We start from the raw sequence: 19,743 nt of genomic DNA on the forward strand, positions 1-19,743 counted from the left end.
TAAACATCCCCAGGCCTGGGCCTCGCACTAGGAAGGGCCAGGAGAACCAAGTCTCCAAGCAAAGAGATTCAGCCTGCTCTTAAAGTTCAGCAGCCAATGTAAGAGGTACTGAGGGGCCCAGAGGAAAACTGAATTGGCTCACTGGGCTTGGGAGAGGCTGGATTTGAACCCTCATCTGGAGCAGAGTGAAAGGAGATATGCCCTTAGGGGAGGAGACAGATTATCAGAGAAGGCAGGGGGGCTGAGGCCTCCATAGAGCCATTCCAGCCCTTGTCCCTCCGTCTCTGCTAAGAGCTCAGGCCAACAAGAGACAGGCCCTTTATCCCAGGACACCCCGTTAACCCAAGAGAAGGGCAGGGTTCAGAGCTTTAAAAAGCAGCAGATGTACCCTTGAAGAGGACTGACTGGGCACGGCACCAGGGGAGTCTCCAGGGAGTCCTGCCTTTTTCACCTGGAGGTGGGGAATGTATTATAATCTCCTTCCTGGCGATCATGTTCACTGGGGCAAAAGCCCTTGTTTTCTAGACCTTTCCTGTAAAGTCTAGGGCAGCCCATGCCTTGAAATCCATTTGTCCAAGGCTAGAGAGATGGCTTAGTGATTAAGAACATGCGCTGCTCTTCCAGAGGACCTGAGTTCGATTGCCAGCACCCACATCAGGCAGCTTACAAACTGCCTGTAACTCTCGGACCAGGGCATCGGATCGTTCTAGAGTCTGGGAACCTATGCATTCATGGAAACATACCCACTGCCCCCACATACACGTGATTAAAAACAAGATACATCTTTGTAAGAAATCTGCTTGTCCAGAGGAGTCTCCTTTTATAAGATGGAAAAATACGCAGCAGGGGGAACTGAGGTGTTTGTGACCCTTCCTGAGCCCCAGTGAAGGGTTTGGGGGTCTGGCATAACATTTCATCAGTCTATTAAGGCCTCTTGAGAAGATTCTTTTGAGAAGAGAGGCAGATCCCCAGGGTGGGAACTTTTGGGCCTGAAGGCACAGGTCCACCCTGCTACATGTCTACTGGGTGATTGGGACCCTTCAGCTTGAGAAACATGGATGGAGGCCACTCAAGGGTTGGGTACATTTCGCAGGTCCCAAGCATGGTTCGCATGCATTCCCTGTGGTTTCTCCCTTGGCATGGAGCAAACACTTCCTTTGTGTAATGCTGCCCTTAAGTCAGCTTACAGCTTTCTGGGGTAAACATCCCCCTACATCTTCAGGCAAAGGAACCACCCAGATCAAAGTCTGAGAACTTCCCCCCAAAGCCTCATAGAGAGCAAGCAGCAGTGATGGGCATCAAACCCAGGTTTGTGTTTTCTGAGAGGACAGCCCTTGACCCTGGGATGGTAAGTAAGTAAGTAGCCCCTTGCTCCCCCGTTGGGCTGACCTCCAGTGCATTGTGGGACAGAGTTCCCAGAACCCCCACTGTTGGGTGGGGTACATAGTGGGGCATGACGATCCCTTTACGGCTCTTTGCCTTGCCCACAACGTTGGGTTGCCCTCAGAAGGTGGGCGGCCTCTCTTGTCAGTCCTGTGGGGGAGTTAGGAGTTCCGGGAGAATAGGAGGGGGCCGGGGCTGGTGGAAACTCCCAGGCACGGGGCTGGGAGTGGGGAGGAGAGACACGGGGGTGGGTCCCAGGCTTTTCCCCACACTTCCTCAGGGATCGCTTTACATAACCAGGCCTGCTTAGTCACTGCTTTTTACTTTTTTTTGGAAACAATTTTCTCAGCATCACAGCTCCCCGTCTCCATCCCTTACTAGTCACCGGTGCTAGGGAAGTCCCTTTTCTCCTGTTCCCTAGGCAACCCAGCACATTTGCCTTTCAAATGCTCCAAGGCCTGGGCGGGGGTAGGAGTTCCCTCCCCCTGTACCCAGGCCTCCCACACAGCCACTCCTGCCTCAGTTGGCATGTCAGGTGGCCCAACTGCTAGAGACATCTGGGGAGACCAAACTCTTGTGCCTGGCTTTGGACCTCTTTCTGGACCCTCTGGCTTAGGGCTGCAGCCCCCAGTCCATGTCTGGAGATGCCCATATGGGCCTTTGGATGTGGCTGGCTCTCCTCCTCCTTCTCTTGGGGAGAGAAAGCAGGCCAAGAATCCCCGTGAAAGCTGGGCCTGTCTCAACAAGGCCCAGGGGACTTGAGAACTGTAGAGGACATGCTGCCTGCCGTTACACCTCAGGTGAAGGGCCCACCTAGGGTCTTGGCTCCTTTCCTCTCAGTGTGGGGAGTGGATGTGGAGTGCGGTCTACTTCCTTCCTGTCTCTCGAAACTGCCCACACAGCAGCCTTGCCTACACAGCAGTGCCCGGTGGCTTGGGAAAATTAGACGTGAGGTACTGGGGTGGCAGTAGGTCTCTCACCAGGTAAGAAACACAGGACAGAGAATTCAGAAGGTCTGACCTTGGGTGCCTCTTCCACGTCCTTACAAAAGGCTACTGTGTGTGTGTGTGTGTGTGTGTGTGTGTGTGTGTGTGTGAGAGAGAGAGAGAGAGAGAGAGAGAGAGAGAGAGAGAGAGAGAGAGAGACTGCAGGCTCATGCATGTGAGAGTTGGTTGTCTCCTATCACCTGGGTCCTAAACTTAGATCACTGGGCTTAGCAGCTTTATCCGTTGAGCCATCTCACTGACCCCCTTAATGCTGGCTATGATACAAGGTGCTTGAGGCTATGAATTAAGGGCACTTGTGTGAAGTATAAAAACAGAGATGCAGTATCACAGAACATAGAATCCATTTGCTCCTTCATTCAACACACATTTGTGGGATGCCTACTACGTGTTAAGCGTTGTCCAAGTCCTTAAAACCATTAGATCCAGACCTCCGCCTCTAGTGGTGTGGAACTATCCAGGTCATCCATCAGGGTGTGTTAGAGAGCAGTAGTCTTCACACAGGGACCTTGGACCACATGTGGAAAGTCTCACACACTCCCAGAGGGATGCTAATTGGGGGCAAGGTCTTGAGAATGTCTGGGAACCGTGAACAGATTTCAGCAGCTTGGCAAATGAGTAGAAATGGAAAACTTCTACAAATCTGAGTAACTTTGAATGGGTGCTTTGCTAGGGCAGTGGTTCTCAGCCTTCCTAATGCTAGGACTCTTTAACACAGTTCCTCATGTTTTGGTGACCTCTCCCCCAACCATAAAATCATTTTGTTGCTGCTTCAAAACTATAATTTTGCTACTGTTGTGAATTCTAATGTAAATATCTGATAAGCGAACCCTGGAATGGGTCATTCTACCCCCAAACGGGTTGAGACATGCTCTAGGGAGAAGATGACACTTGTATCTCATTGGGGTCTCTGATTCTCTAGAAGGTTCTCTAGAGGCTAACCCAGTTTCAGAAGTGGCGGGGCTTCTGGATGCCCTAGGAAGGAAAGCTATTCCCTCACACATGGAGCTTAGCATCCACTGTGGGGACCTGGCCAGTCTTCCAGATGTCCCAGTCTTGCCGCAGCCAGGGCCATAGGGAAGGCCTGCAGCCGTGAGGATCCCAGGAGATTCTCAGGCCCAGCCTCTGTTAGGGAGCCCTGGCAGGCATCTGTTTCATGAAGGAGACCTACTGAAAAGGGCACCCCAAAATTGCGGGAGACCATGTGAGCTGGGCTCCTGCTGTTCTGGAATTAAGTTTGGGCAACCAGATTCTCAGGATCTATCCCCATCCCCCACCCTGATTCAAACCTTTCTACATTTTGATGTTTCCCAGTCCTTTCTTGAGACTAAGCAGGACATATAACTGTTTTCTTGGTCTTTCAAGTTGCCGTCCCACCGAGGAAAAATGGGTACGGCTATCCTGTCAGGTTAGAAGGTATCGATGGCACACACTCCTTAGGTGTCCACAGGACCAGTTCTTCCTGCCCATCGGCTTCTGTTTGCACTATCTCTATGGGTACTGACACTTGGATGGACCGCATAAGTCTCACAAAGGCAGGGCCCCCAACAACAGCCCCTTAGATGTCCTCGCAGGCCCCCAGCAGCATTTTTGGGGCTGGTGGTCAGGTGCCCAGTGAGAGGCCTGTAGGTTCCAAGCAGACCAGAATCTATGCTTCAGGCATAATTCAACTAGGGCCATGTCCTTTGAGCAAGACCTCAGCCTGGTGCTCATCAGGCTGACAAACTATCAATGCCCACATGACACATGCTGGTCTCTAAGTGCCTCTCGCTTTCAAGGAACAGAGTTTGTAGTCAGGCCTTTAGGGAAGCTCAGAGCGACTCTCACCTGTAACCTCCCCAGATCTCAGTGACTATACTTGTGGCAGGCTAGGGCATCAGTTCTAGGCTGTCTCGAGGGTTACTGAGACAGTTCTTTGGTATGCAGCCCTCTGTTGGCCGGTTCTCTTTTGTTCCTGACACCCCCATCCCCAGAGCTCAATACATAGTGATGCTCAGGGAACACAGGACAGCTTAGTGGAGGAAGTGGAGATGGCGGCGAGGGGAAGAGCCACAACACTAAACACAAACCACAGCCTCGGCAAAGACACCAGAAACAAGCAGGAAGGGACAACCTAGTTCTCTCGTGGCACCTTGATTTTATGGAAACTGAGGCAGAGGAGTGACCAGGACAGGTCTCCTCGCCTTGAATTCTGACCCCCTTGCCAACATCCCGACCTCCTGTCCTGGGAGCTGTGCCAGACCTGGGTGCTGCCAGGCGGGAGCTTGATTTAGCACAAGCCTTGTTAAGAGAAGCTAATTAACAAACCTGCATTTAAATAAGCAGCTGCCTGGGTGTTTGTAACCACCGCCTTATTGAATTGTGACAAGTTATTAGCCCTTGCATGTTAAATGAAACAGAAGCATCCAGGAAAAACCCCTAAATCCAATCTGCATAAAGCAGATTCCTGCGGAGAAAATGACGGCGGCGGCAAAAAACTGATTCACTCTGCTGCTTGGGGAGAACTCCAGGCCTTCACTCTGGGTTACATAAACCTCTGTCAACAGTGACGACACCAAGGAGAAAAGCATCGCAGCACTACAGCACTACGGAAAGGCCCATCAGAGATGCCTCGGGCTCCACCAGAGTTCAGCCGCCTTTTCGGGGTAGTGTAGCAGTATCCAGGCCCACACGATGCCGGCAGTGCCCCCTTGGCCATGTGGCTGTCACTATGCCGATTTCTCAGCACCATGGTGTGTCCACCTTTGCTACTCGGTTCCACTCTGATTGTCCCCGGTCTGCAGGTTGCAGTGGGATGGCAGAGCAGGCGAACATAACCTCACCTAAGACGAGTCTCTGCATTGTCTTTAAATGACGGGCGCTTGTGAGCAAGGGTCAGATTCCGTGCTGCCCTGCTTCATTGAGGAAAAAATAGCCATTGGCGTTCAGTGGTCCCTAATCAAGGGTACCAGTCCTAGAGCAGAGGCCTGCGAGTCCCCTGTCCCTACGAGACACCTTTGGGAATCTGACCCAGACCTTTCCTGGTCACTCCAGTTCAAAGTCCAGGTCACAGATGAGGTTTTATCAAGATCCCATCCGGTGGGGAAGACAAAGGGGTGAGATATTTTGGGACATGTCTTTCTGACCGCAGATCCTGCTCTTTAGGAGAAGAGGCTTGAGAGAAGAGCTGGGAGGGGGTGACAAGATGGTCAGACGCGCAACTGAGTCAGAGGGACTCAACTCTGTCCTTGGGTATAAGTACGGCCCGAGAAAACCAGGTAGCTAGCTTCCTCCTTGGAAATGAAGACACTGGCTTTCAGGCAGGGCCCTCGGGGTCTGTAACGGAGGAAGTTGTCAGTGAGCGCTAACAGAGAAGAGGGAGGATACGGGACCCAGAGTCGAACATGAATAGAGCTGTTCCTTGGGCTTTGTGGCTAGTAGAGTCTGGAGACAGCAGTTGCATAGATAAGGGGGCAGACACTGGAGACAAGAGGAGCTGGCTTTAAATCTCTGCTACATGGCTCTGGATAAAGGGATGGACTTCTCTGAACCATCCATTCCTTATGTGTCATTCAGAGCTCATGACAGTGGTGCAATGTGGTGTGAAATGACCCTAAATGACAGGTGTTTGGGAAGTGTCCAGTACAGAGTAGGAGTGGGATCCACCCTCTCCCCCCCTCCTGCTTGCCTCACCGATTTTTTGTTTGTTTCCCAGCAAGAGAAGTGCTAATCCTTCTATTCTGGAGGGTTCTGGATTAGCTATACAAGTATGGGAGCCCCAAAACACATTGTTGTATCCTGTGCATATCTCCCCTGGAATGAAGTTAGGATGTACGGAGGATGGCTTGACATACTAGTAGACATCTGAAAACCCATCTCTTAGTGTTGTTTCAATGCCCACTCATCAGACAAATGTCTCCGACACAGCTCCATGCTACGGGAAAGGGAGCAGAGAAGGAGTGGGGATGGCCGGTGGCCCTTCATAGGAAGAGAGATGTTCCCTTGGGTTGGATCCCGCTGTTCATGAGAGAAGGCTTCACTAGTGGGCCCTTCTGAGAACAACCCCAAGATGCCTCTCTCCGAGGACGATTGGGTGGTATTTTTAGAAGAATGGATAGAGTAGAGTGAGGAGAGTTGAGAGCTGAAGGGCTGCTTTAGACATGGAAATCAAGTTGTCATGTAGAGACTATCTCATAGAAGTAGGCAGAAGACAAGAATTACAACAGGTCTTAAGTTTCCAAATGCCCTTTCCTGATGACTGCTATTGCTCAGGTCTGGGACTTGACAGAAGTAGAGGAAGCAGGTGAGGGTGGCAGTGCTCACTCTGACAGATGAGGGTGATTTCCGTGGTACCCATACCCTCTCACTGAAGTCAGAAACAACTCTTGGGCTAGACTTCCCGTTGGCTGGTAATGGCAGAGAGAAGAGGATTTCCTAGGTCAGATAATATTAGCTCCTCAGTCCTCAAACACACATTGGGGTTAGGTCCACTTGAGTGCTGGAGCCTAGTGGGAGGGTCAGGGAAATAAACTGCCTTGACCTCTAAATGTGCTGCTCTACAGAAGTACAGGCTGGGGGGCTGTGCACGCCTTGGGGGTACCTGGCTTCCTAAAAGGCCTGCCTTAGGAGATGAGATGTGTACAGTCAACCTCACAGGATGCGCCAGGCAGGTGGGTGGGGAGGTGCAGGCTGGATCAGGCAAAGCTGAACTCATGGACCGTGAAAGCCTATAGGTCAAAGGCCTACCTGAGGAACCCTGGACAGAGGCAGGGAATGTGTGGCTGAAGTCTTTGGGGGTAGAGCCACTTCTGCTGGGAAGCACAGTGGGGAAGGGGTGCTGGGAAAAGTAACCAAGGCAGAGACAGTCAGGCAGTGGGAGGTATCCAGGAAGGATGATGGGGTGGGGTGGCTGGCCAGGGGGGTGGAAGGAGGGCCCTGGCAGCTCACGGGAGCATCTCCTCATTATGCTGGAGATGTTTGCTTCAAGAGGGCTGAAGGAGGAGCAGTTTATTGTGGGGAGGGGGAAGATATGTGAGGAGTGATGAAGGAAACCTCTGTAGGCCAGTATCTCTCAGAGTCAGCATGGCTGTGAAAGACAGAGGAAGATTCCAGAAGCCCGAGTTATGGCAGTGGGGTTGGAGGTGGACCGGCTGGGCAACTGGGGGATTCAAAGACGGTCTGTTGCTTCTTAGCTGTGTTAGCTCTCACACACTTGTGAGGAGTGCCCAGGACAAATACTTGACCATACCTCCAGCAGGCCTCAGTTTACCCATGTATACAATGGAGGGCCTAGAGCTCTAGGCCCTTCAAATGTGGTTGGTAGAATTCTAAATAGAAATTCTCAACACTGGGTGGTGTTTTAGTAACATGTGCCATGGAGCCTTTGAACACATGAAGCTTCTGCCCTCTGAGTTCCTAACTAAGGAAGTGGCCACAGAGGTGAATGAAGAGTTGTCTGCTCACGTGTTCATTGTAGCCTTGGTGATAATTATATATGTTTGAGTAAAAAAAAAAAAAAAAGAGATACAGCCTAATGTCCAACAGTGCAGGATTGGCTGAGGAAATTATAGTACATCCATATGGTAAACTACTTCTGCAGTAAAAATCATGGTTCGGAGGATTATGTGTTGACATGGGAAAATGTTAATGATATATTGCTAAGTAAAAAAGCCGACTACATTACGGAACGTACAGTATGATACATTCATTTTCAAAATTTTTGATTAGGACACAGACCAAATCTTTAATTAATGTCATTTTTTTCTCCTTCTCTTGGCAAGCAAGAGGAGTATTATCTGGAATAATGTAACCAGAAAATGAAACAGAGAGACAGAGTCCCACACTGAGTGTGTCACGTGGAGTTTTAGAATCATTAGGATAGAGAATAGGCTGCTGGCAAGTCAAGGAAGTGGAGGAGCAGAGAAGCTATGTGGTTTCTGCAAGTGGAAACTACCCTGAGTTCTGGGGACTCAGGCGCTTCACTTTGCAAATGGTTAGGTTTGCTTGGATGTTCAGGTCAGCTCGTTGGAACGAAGGGGATGCCATGCCAAGCCCTGGAGTCTCTCAACTTTCAGTTTATGCTAATACATTGCCACCTCTCACAGAGATTATGTTGATGTTTATGGGGGACCCCATTTCTACGCTTCCTGAACTGAGATGGGGGTGCCCTCCACCCTCCACCATTGGATATCTCTGTAGGTCAGAAGGTGGCAGGGTGGGGCCTGAGACCATAGCACAGTTTTAGGGTGACTTCTCTAGGGATGTTGGGGCCTCGGGAGCTGATACTGTGCTTGAAAGGGAAACCAGTATCTGGGGACTCATGAGCTAGGCATCACTGGTTTCCCAAAGAACACATACTTCCGGTTTCTCAGGCGCTTGCTGTGGTGATTCTCCTCCCCTAAAATGGGTTTCTTCATTTTCAGTCAGCTAACTTCCCATTCAAGGCAACATTCGTCTTAGCTGAGTTCAGCTCTGAGACACGCTGCAACTGTAGATGGCTTTGGCTCTTGTGGGCATGGAGACCCGTGGCCTCCTTTTTCACTCGCCTGGACTACTGTGGTAGTTTGTGACATTTTCCTGCTTCTACCTTGAGTCTTAAGCAGCCAGGGGAGTCCTGCTAGGACCTCTGTAAAATGTGTCTGCTCTCTGCTCACATGCCCCAAGAGCTCCTGATAGACTCACCGGAACAGCGGAGCTTAGCCCGGCCTGCCTGCTACCTCTGCCCTCTCACCTCACCCTACCTTGGTCTGAGCTTACTCTCCTGAAGCCACTGCCTCCAAGGCCCACCTTGGACACCCAGAGATATACTTGCCTTAGGCTCTTGTCATTGGTTGGTTCTTCTAGATATCTGTAAGCTCCCTCCCTCATTTCCTTGACATTTTCGTTCCAATGTCACCTCGTTGGGGAGACCCTCCTTGGCACAGACTGTAGCTCTCACCTTGCTCTGCAGCCCTGTTCCTGAGTACAGAGTACTACTGGGCTATGGCCTCAGCTCTCTGTTCTTTTATTTTGAGACAGGGCCTCACTAAGTTGCCAGGCTGGCCTTTAACTCACTCTGGAGTCCAGGTGGTCTTCTCCTCTCCTGTCTCAGCCTTCTGACTGACTCGGATTGCAAGCCTGTGCTGCTAGCCAACTGCATTGCTCGCTCTAGCCAACTCTCTCTCTCTCTCTCTCTCTCTCTCTCTCTCTCTCTCTCTCTCTCTCTCTCTCTCTCTCTCTCTGTGTGTGTGTGTGTGTGTGTGTGTGTGTGTGTGTGTGATTGCACATGCTCTTGAGGGCACACAGAGGTCAGGTGAGGACACTGGATGTCCTTTCTGTCACTTCCCACCTTACTCCTTTGAGACAGGTCTCTCACTGAACCTGAAACTTGCTGCTTTGTGACATGTCACTAAGCCCCCAAGAGCTGTGTGTCCATAGTCAGGAGAGCACTTGGAGGAGGGTTTAGGTCATGTTCAGTGTTCATGGGTAAAAGTGGAAGCAAAAATGCAGGTACAAGTTCTGTTTCCACCCCAGACTGCCCCCTGCCCCCTACCCTAGCAGCCTTGGAACTCCAGTCTCTACTGCATACACCCCAAAGGCTTCTTTTGTTCCTGTCCATTACTCTAAGTGCTGTGTGCTGACTAATTGGCCCATTTAATGTCTCATTCATTTATTCATCACAGCCATTGGCACAGATCTAGACAGTTTCTTTTTAAGCAGACCCCAGGTTCACAGAGCACAAGTGCCTTTAGGATTGACCATCCTCATAGCAAATGGAAGACTCTTCTGAGAGACAGATACAGGGGAGAGGGTCAGGGAACGGGTAGACCAGTAAGCTGCCGGAAGTTTGGGGGGGTAGGTAAAACAGGAAACACCGTGACTATTCCTGGGGTGCTATGGCTGGTTGAGATTTCAGGGTATCTGGGGTTAGGGAGGACACAGATGAGCTGGAGCCTGTCTTCAGAGGGTCTTGAGCCATCTCTGCAGACTGGCTGGTACAGTCCCCACTTGTACATTTTACAGGCTTCTGGAGAAAGGGGGAGTTGGCTCCTCTCAGCAAACAGACGGGGTTTAATTGCTGTTACTGTCAGTGTAGTTGCAAATATCATATAAAAAGGGCTTTTTGGCTAATTGTTTTTAGGATAAAAATTCAAGAACTATGTATAGATATTATGCATCCAGGGATCTTTAAAGATCAAACTGTTTCTATTACCCTTCAACACAGTCTTTAGCACGAGGCACTGAGAACTGCGAGTGCCTGGGATATGCAATGATCCCTCAGGGCTCTGAGATGCTGGATCGGTGTGACGGAAGTCACTTTCTTTTGCTGCGGTACTAGCTAGTACCCTTTAGTTGACCAGAGACCCAAAAGAGTAAAGCTGGTGATTCACAGGTACCCTTAGCCTCGGGCACTAGTTTTCTATGGACAACCTTACCCCCAGCCCACCCCCCTCCCTGTGCACCCAAGGGGGAACTGAATTGTGTGGGCTTCTGGGGTGGGATAGTGCAACTGGCTGCAGTGTGCACTGGGCTCCTGGACAGACCCGAGATGTAGGTGGCGACAGCCGGCAGCCTGGGCAGGGGAGCCACAGTGCTTCCGGCATCTCGCTCCCCTCACCTCAGCTTTTCTTCCCTCTCCCTGAAATGGTACAGTGAGATTTTTCATGCTGCACAAATAAAGCAGATTCATATCTATTCATTGCCATCTCGTCCTCATGTTCAAGCCTCTCAAATTTTAATTTGGGAGCTTTTAGAAAGGCAAATTTATTTGTGACACCATCCAAATTCTATTTTATTGGAATTCTATTCTCAAAGGATGCAGTTGACTCCTGAGAAAGCTGTGGGCTTCTCCTTTTGATATTTTCCCAAATGGTGTGTGTGTGTGTGTGTGTGTGTGTGTGTGTGTGTGTGTGTGTGTGTATACACATGCATGCACATTCACTTTTGGATTCTCTGCATATCTTATGTACAAATACATAATGCATATTCACAAGGCAGCCACAGAAGTGTGTATATTATACATATGTATTTGTCACATATATGTGTAATACTGTGCCGACTCCTGTGAGCCAATATTTAAGTTCTATTTAATTTATGTAACAAACATTTAATAAGGTACTTACGATTCATTAAACACCATCCTAGGCCCTAGGCATAAAGCAGAGAGCGAGTCAGATGAAAAATAAAAAGACTCAGTCTTGGGTAGCTAATATTTAAATTCATGGGATTCTTAATAAGAGGTTGCCAACCAACGAAAGGAAGTGTGTGTTAAAGGCTTTGAGTGAGCTGGCTATGGGTAATGTCACAGAGCAACAGTGGTGTCAGGGCTCCTTGCCATTGATGCCCTCTCAGGGCTGTTGGAACTTGGTCCAGTAGAGTAAGAACTTCTAGATCTTTCTCAAATGTCAATAAAAAGATATGGCAACAGGTTGGTGGAATATTTCTATGGTGACCTTTGTGATTTATGTGTGCACACATGTTTAAGTGCCTCAGTGTGTGTGTGTGTGTGTGTGTGTGTGTGTGTGTGTGTGTGTGTGTGTAGGCCAGGGAACACCTTTGGATGTTGTTCCTGTTTTCTGAGACAGTCTGTCGCTGGCCTGGAATGGTTAGGCTAGGCTGGCTGGTCACGAGGTCCAGGGATGTGTGCTAGGATTACAAGTGTGTGCGATCATGAATAACTTTTAAAACACTGGTTCTGAGTAAAACTCAGATCCTCATGCTTGTAAAACAAGTACGTTTACAGACTGGGCTGTCTCCCTCGATCCCTTAGGGATCTTTTATCTTCTTAGCCCACAATGATGCTGGATTGTGACTTTGGTTCATCCCACCCCTGTTTCCAGGCTTTCACATTTCTTCCTCCTCCGTGAAACCTTCCTTGCTCTTACCAGTTAGAACCAGCATTCATAGACGCCCCACGGCTGTGTAATTCACCCAGCACCTGACGTACCTAGCCCCGTCAAAATGCGCTCGGAACTTCATGGTGCTGGCTCTGCCCATAGGGCACTCTCAGCCCAGCATTAGGACAGACATGCCACCTGTAATTGCAAATGGAGTTCCAGGTGGATGGCAGAGGCATATGCAGGATGTAATAAGGGAGGTGGTGGAAGGGAGGTGGGGGCAGGGTGCTCTCAAAGCTTCAGGGCCTCCTAAAGGAGGCCGGGGGACCTTTCGGAGTCCTCCCCATCACCCCTGTAGCTGTGATGGTCATATGCTCTGCTCTGCAGTTTAATTTTTTTAGACAGCACTTAAAATATGGTGATAAAAATACATATTATATAATATTTGGAAAAACATCTAAGCCCAAAGAAGAACATAAAAACCACTTCCAATCCTACAGCTGCCGCCTAGATTTGACTCTTAGGAACATGTTGGTGGGAATACATTCCAGTTTATTCTCCCGTGCATATTTTTCCATGTACCCAAATGGGGTAGGTTCCATCTAATTATTTTTACTGGGCTGAAATCATCCTGTGGGCAGAACAAGCGTCCTTCATGGATGCACCCATAGACATTACCTGAGTATTCTTTGATTAATTATTGCTTAACTATTTTTTTTTTCTCTTTGAGGCAGTGCCTTGTTACACAGCCCAGGCTAGTCTTGTGAGTTTGGAATCTTGTCTCAGCCCCCCACACAGTGGGGTTACAGATGTGCATAATCATCTGCCTAGGAACTTGTATTGCTTTTGTTTTGAGAGTCCAGGCCTTGTATATCCCAGATCGGTCTCTAACTTGCTACGCAGTTGCTGATGACCCTGGACATCTGATCCTCCTGTCTCCATCTCCCTTCACTTAGACCAGAGGCACACACTACCACATCCAGATTATGTAGCACCTGAAATAGAAGCCAAGGCTTTGTGTATGCTGGGCAAGCACTCTGCCATCTGAGCTGTAGCCCAGCCCATACCTTAACAACTTTTAACTGGCCTTTTCACTCCACATAGCAACGTCGAGTAAATGTCTTTTTTTTTTTTTTTTTTTTTTTTTTTGGTATTTACGAGACAGGGTTTCTCTGTATTGTTTTGGAGGCTGTCGGTCCAGCCCGGCCTCAAACTCACAGAGATCCGCCTGTCTCTGCCTCCCGAGTGCTGGGGAGTAAATGTCTTGATGAGGTCCTTTTATGTTATGTTTATTTTAGTGGCTGCATACTATTCCACATGTCACTATTAGCTGTCATTTATACATTTTTTAAGTGGGGCATTCTAGTTTGTAAGTAGCATAAGACACCGGAAGTGAATTGTGGACGATACACTGTTCACATCCTCTATAACTTTCTGAGTAAACCCAGTACTTAACATGGGAGATTTTTTATTTTGGTAGATATCCCTTTTCAATATAACTTTTGTACACATTTCTAGAAGGAACCTTGGATCAAAGCCTGTATACATTTTAAAGGCTTTTGACATTTGGTATATCTGGCAGAATTACCTTGCAAGACAGATCTCAGCAATTTACACTGCCACTAGCACCACATGAGAGGACCCTGGGTATTAATAAATTAATTAATTTTAAAACAAAGCTGCCAGTGGTGGTGAATACTTATAATCCCAGCATTTGGGAGGCAGAAGCAGGTAGATCTCTGTGAGTTCGTGGCCAGCCTGGTCTACAGAGCAAGTTCCAGGACAGCGAGGGCTGTTACACAGAGAAACCCTGTTTTGAAAAAAAAAACCTACCCCCCCAAAAGCCAAAGCCACATTCAAGGGTTGCCAATTTAATGGCCATAGTCACCATGGGGCAGGAAGATAGATGATTTCTTGTTCGGTCTGCATTTCTCACTGCCTGTGTAGATGTCCATTTTCCATAGATTTATGAAGCTTTTCTCTAAACAGAATTTTCTGGACTGGGAGTGTGGTTCAGCAGCAGGGTGCTTGTCTAATATTCATGAGCTCTGGATCCCATCCCCAGTCCCACCCAAAACATCCTATTTATGTCCTTTGCTAATTTTTTAATGTAATGTTTTCTATCAAGTGCTAAAATAGATTGATAACTGTTAATGTGTTATGCCAGACACTGAGAATTTTACATGCTATTCACCTACAACCCCCATGAGGTATGTGCAGTGATTAGCCCACTGTAAGTGCTATGTATGTCCATGGCTGTGGCATTTAGTCATCTGCACATCGTGTTTTTCCAATGTGTACTGTCTTTTGATTGACCTTTGGATGTTTTATACTTACAGTTTCAAGGTTTTACACAACTATATAAAAATGTTAGTGCATTTTATTCTTTTATGATTTAACATTAAAAATTAACATTCACAGTTGGGCCAAGCCTTTAATCCCAGCACTTGCGAAGCAGAGGTAGGTGGATTTCTGTGAGTTCAATGCCAGCCTGGTCTACAAGAGCTAGTTCTAGGACTCCGAGGGCTAAATTCTTTATGTTTTGAGACAAGGTCCCAGTAAGTTGTCCAGAGTGATCTGAAATGATCTTGGCTCACATAATATTTCCCTAAAGCCTCTTATAGGGTAATCCATCCTTTCTCTTCTGTTTGAAATGGCCTCTTCAGCCTGGACTGAGGATTCTAGTTGGTCCCAGATCTTTCTGTTCCATCTCAAGGACATGTCTTGTATGTTTTCCCACCACAACTATGCTTTAAATGACTGTAGTTTCACAATATGCACCAATGTCAGTAAAACTGCTCCATGTGACCTCCTCCCATTAGTCCTCCTTTACAGCATTCTCTTGACTATTCCTTAGGAGTCTTTTTTTCCTCCTAGGGAACACTGGATAGCTTAAACTCCAATAAAAAACATTAAAAAAAAGATTTGTTATTTTTATTTTATGTATATGGGTTACTTTGCCTGCATGTATGTCTGTGTACCGTGTGTGTATGCAGTGTCCATGGATGCTAGAAAAGGGTGTCAGGTTCCTTTGAACTGGAGTAGGTATATTATGGTTAGCAGTAGGTACTGGGAATTAAACCTGGGTCCTCTGGAAGAACAGCCAGTGCTCATAACTGTTGAATCTTCTCTGCAGTCTACAACAATTTTATATTGTATTGAAATAAAATCATTATCTGTCAAATTAGAGACTATCAACTTATGAACTTACATGTATCTATGTATATGTGCATGCCTATCTGCCTATGCATATATTTATGTATCTATCTACCTACTTACATATTCATGTATCTGGCGTCTATCTCTTCAAGCCTTTCACATATTTTCTGAAACATTTCATTGAAAATTTTCACATTTATTAGATGTTTTCTTGATGTTTCATACCCATTTACTAGTATAACATATAAACGGCTCTATCACACTTTCTGAAGTATCAGTACAAACATGATGGGTTCTGTGCTACTAAGTGTCAAGGACATTTTAAGAGGCACTTCTTAGATGTGGAAAATATGGTGATTTCAGAGCCATTCTATGGTTAAGAGGACCACTATGTGAAGTGTTTATGATGGCAACAGCAGCAGACAAATCCCACCAAGCCCAAAACACAGTTCCTTTGAGGTGACAGACACCCAGTACCCATATATGGCTTCACATTGTGTGTTGCCAAAGTCTGAGAGTCAGATGTTAGCAAACCCAGAGGAGGGATTACAGGCAGCATTCTAGATAGGCATGGGTACTAGGCTATTGGTCTACGGCATCATCTGGTTTCCCCAGCAATTCTCAGATGGTGTGCTGTGTATGTGTATGTGCAAATATGTGCTCATTTCATTTCTCCATGGGGTTTTGAGTCTCTTGAGGCTATTTAATACCAACCTTCTATAGCTTCCTACAATACTTAGCAGAGAGTTGAGTAATACAAGGGTGGGGGAATGGAGGTGTGTGCTTTGTCAGTCAAGTGTGTGTTGAGTTATCTTTTGCTATTGAAACTATCAACGACACGGTCAACAGTATGGGATGGAAAGAAGGCTTCTCTACTCAGCATATGGCGCCGGCTCTGGGGAGAGGATACATCAGCCATCGCAGTTCCCATGTCTTCCCCCATGCTGTATAAGAAGACATTCTTGCCTGGGTCAAGAAACAGCTATCTACACAATGTCAGTGCCCCGGATGTTGATGCCCAAAGGGGCCTTGGTGGTCATGAAACCAATTAGTCATCTAAACTGGCAACATACTGAGGCTAGAAAGATGAATCATCTCACTCAAGTCAATAAACTCATGATTGGCAGGTTCACAGTCTCCTTGGAGGCCATCTTCTGGCCTAAGCCAGTTTGAAAACTACAGAGCAATTTGCTATGGGAGGGAAGAGGGAAGGGGAACAGAGGATACTTGTAGGCTGGTGTCTTAGGGTTTCTATTGCTACAAGGAGACACCATGAGCATGGTAACTATTTTTTTAATATTTTTATTTTATTATTTTATGTATATGGGTATTCTGCTTATGTGTATGTCTGGATACCTTGGAACTGGAGTTAAGAGACAGTTGGGAGCTGCCATGTGGGTGCTGGTAAGTGAACCCAGGTCCTCTAGAAGAGCAGCCAGTGCTCTCAACCACTGAACCATCTCAGAGGCTTAGTCTATTATCATCATGTCAGGCAGACATGGTGCTGTAGAAGCAGCTGCATCTTGATCCACAGGCAACAGGAAGTAGGCTGAGTGAAATTTGAGCAAATGAGATCTCAAAGCCTGTCCCCACAGTGACACACTTCCTCCAACAAGGCCTTACTACTTCAAAAAGCTACTCTTCCTAATAGTGCCTTCATATGAGATTATAGGGGCCAATTACATTCAAAGTACCACAGCAGAGGAGGTTGCAAATGATGAGCAGTGGTGTGTGGTCAATGCTGGAGGGTGTATGATTATTGGAGGAAGCTGTGAGAAACCTCTCCCAGGCCTGTGCAATCAGAAGGACCTGGGGAAGAGAGTAGTTCTTGAGAGGGACAATGCTAGGTTAGCCTGGCTACCCACTATAAAAATGTCAAAGGCATTGCAGACAGAACTGGTACTCTAGACAGGATAAGAGTTGACGCCAATGCACATGCTGGAGCTCAGGGTACAGGGTTGGACATGCACCAGTGTAGGAAGGAGGCAAGAGGAACCTTCCCAGGGGGGGCTGGGAAACTGGGGCAAGCACCTTGAGATGGCTAGGGAACAAGAGAGCGTGGAATTGGGTGCTAAATTGTGCGGCACAGCCTGTACTAAGTGGGAGGTGGGGGGAAGGGCCAGGTCCTAGAGTCCCGGGGAAGGCACCTGAAACCAGTAGACTTTCAAAAAAGCAGTGTTCAGAGAAACAGGCATGGGGGGGGGGGGGGGGGAAGAACTGGCCATATTTTTTTATCTTCCGGGTTTTGTGCCTTGATACTCTGAGGGGCACTTGTTCTGGGAATATGTCCCTGCCGGGGCTGACTACTTCCTAAAAGACTCTAAGGCATGCCTGCAAAGCACACCTGTCACGTACACACCAACCAGCCCCAGGCCCGTCCTTTCCATCACTTCCTTTCCCTAACTCTCTCTCATACCTAGCCAGTGTACCCCTGCCCTGTACCACCCTAGGGCAGGTATCAGACAGCTGGAGCATACCCCCATTGCCCCAGAACCTGCTGATAGTATGCCAGCTCACCAATCCATAGCTTGTTAGCACTTGCCTGCCCTGATTCTGCTCTCTGCCTGCAGAAACCACAGAAAAGGCTCCAGGTCACACTCTCCTTTGCCACCTCTGCTTCCTGACACGCCCAGGGACTTCCCCATGTGACCTTGTGTAGCACAGCATGACAGGCCTACTTCTGTTGACACTGTGAGTAATAAAAACTTTCAGTAGCATTGACCTCTCCATGCCATGTCTATAAATTATGATCTGGATGCCCCTTGGAAGAAGGAAGGGAGGGAGGGAAGGAGGGAATCAGGGAAGTAACCATCACTTCTAGGGGTCATTGGTACATAGGAAGGACCAGATTTTGCAGGGAGAGAAACTAGGGTAAAAATTCGGCTCTTTTACTCTCCCTTGTTGCCAGAGCCTCCTGATGTGACCTTCTCTGAGCGGCCAGTGCAATATTCCCATTTTGTTGACTGCCAAGTTGAGTCTGGGCTTCAAGTCAGGCCACAGCTTCTTCCTATGTGTGGCCCTTTCAGTTAGGTCTTCAACTGTGTTGTTTTCATGCTACATTCATTATGAAGCCCATGGGGAAGAAGATTTTGGAGCTAAAGATGGGTGGATGAGGAAAGCTTTTCTGATAGCCCTAAAGCCGTATCCCTTGGCGGGGGCCAAGTGAAATCCCAAATGCCAGGTTTTGATTTCTGAAGGGAGAGAAGGTGAGAGCTGAGCTGCCTGGGGTGAGCTTTCCCTTTCTTCTCCATTAGTCAGATCCAAAAGATGGGTCCCTTGGCACCTCCGGAGAACGAGCCAACCACCTACTAATTTCCAGTGGCTCACCAGACGTGAGCTGGAGGACGGCTTCTCTCATCCCAGCAATGTTGGGGTACTAGAGACTAAAAGTTAGGACCCTTCCTTCATTGTGGACCTTGGGTCTCAGTGTCTTCACGGGTATGACCAAATGAACCTGAGGTACCTACCTACTAGCTCTAGAGATTTAGAAGACTGTGGAGCAGGGGAGAGTTAATCTATGGTGGTAGTCTTGTCCATTTCAGGCATGTGTTGGGACTCTCTCTCTCTCTCTCTCTCTCTCTGTGTGTGTGTGTGTGTGTGTGTAGAGGTCAGTGTTGGCTATCTTCATCTTTCGCTCTCTACCTTACTTTTTGAGACAGGGTTTCCCACTGAACCTGGAACTTACTGATTATCTACATTAACAAGCACCTAGGACCCTCTCATCTCTGCCTCCTAGTGCTAGGGATTCGAACTCAGGTCGCATATGTAAGTACTCTGTCCACTGAGTCATACCCCCCAACTTCAGAGCTTTTGACACTTTACAGCAAGGAAATAAAAGAATTCCTCTTCTCAGAGTCCTTCCAGGGCACAGTGTCTGCTAGCTCGTCGCCCTGATAAATAGCGACTTGGGCTACAGGAGACACATAGCATGTGTCAGAGTCCCCGGGACAACAGTTCAGACTTATTCCTGGGAACGGGAGCCAGACTGGGGCAGGTGGCATGCTAGCTGCTGTCGTGGAGTGTCCTGTCCAAGGAGGGGCTGCAGAGGGCAGCAGATGTGTGTCTTGGAGCCAACACTCGCGGCTCAGGATTCTTCCTTACCACTTATCACCGAGAGCTGAATGAACGGCCCCTTTCTTTGCCCCTCCCCATCCTACCTGACTTCAAAGCCCCACCCATCCTCATCTCTTTGCCTACCTGACCATTACAGCTTCTCTGAGGACCAGGCTCTCTAGTCACACACACCCCCCTCCCATCCCTGCCTCCAGAACACGAACAGGGCAGGCGTTCCAAGCAAGTTTGTTGACTGAGGAAATATTAATGTGCAAAGAGTCCCCTTTTCTCCCCAGAAGGGAAACCATTCACAGTGGGGGGTACTGAGGGTCCATGTTCTGTGTGAACTT

The 19,743-nt window shown here is 48.1% G+C and overlaps 1 protein-coding gene across 1 annotated transcript in view; it reads right to left on the bottom strand.

Annotated features, from left to right (window-relative positions):
• Pebp4 (phosphatidylethanolamine binding protein 4) overlaps positions 1 to 19,743 on the bottom strand; it is a 209,698-nt gene that overhangs the window by 61,434 nt on the left and 128,521 nt on the right. The window lies entirely within an intron of this gene.

This window comes from Mesocricetus auratus, unplaced genomic scaffold (genome assembly GCF_017639785.1).
Source record: "Mesocricetus auratus isolate SY011 unplaced genomic scaffold, BCM_Maur_2.0 Super-Scaffold_2245, whole genome shotgun sequence".
Classification (NCBI taxonomy): Eukaryota; Metazoa; Chordata; class Mammalia; order Rodentia; family Cricetidae; genus Mesocricetus; species Mesocricetus auratus.